The sequence below is a fragment of the Sinocyclocheilus rhinocerous genome, unplaced genomic scaffold, assembly GCF_001515625.1.
Source record: "Sinocyclocheilus rhinocerous isolate Xijiao unplaced genomic scaffold, SAMN03320098_v1.1 scaffold313, whole genome shotgun sequence".
NCBI lineage: Eukaryota > Metazoa > Chordata > Actinopteri > Cypriniformes > Cyprinidae > Sinocyclocheilus > Sinocyclocheilus rhinocerous.
Genome location: NW_015627539.1, coordinates 741,942 through 742,172, shown reverse-complemented (window position 1 = coordinate 742,172; position 231 = coordinate 741,942). Strand labels below are relative to the sequence as shown.

Genomic DNA, 231 nt, shown 5'->3' with positions numbered 1-231 from the left:
TTAATCACAAAAAGTAAAACAATGCAGTTGTATTTTGAAATGTTTTAACTAATCTAGGGCTTAACCAATGATTATTTTGCTAATCAAGTAATCTGATGTTTTTTAGTAATACAAACAGAACTAAGTGAAAAACAGGCTTTAATATGACTATATTTATATATAAAGTAACGATGAGGCAATAATAATTGGCCTCAAATAAAGTAACAAAACCAAGTAAATGGTTTTATTGAA

The 231-nt window shown here is 25.5% G+C and overlaps 1 protein-coding gene across 3 annotated transcripts in view; it reads right to left on the bottom strand.

The window, feature by feature from the left end:
* LOC107729732 (exportin-1-like) overlaps positions 1–231 on the bottom strand; it is a 16,933-nt gene that overhangs the window by 3,455 nt on the left and 13,247 nt on the right. The window lies entirely within an intron of this gene.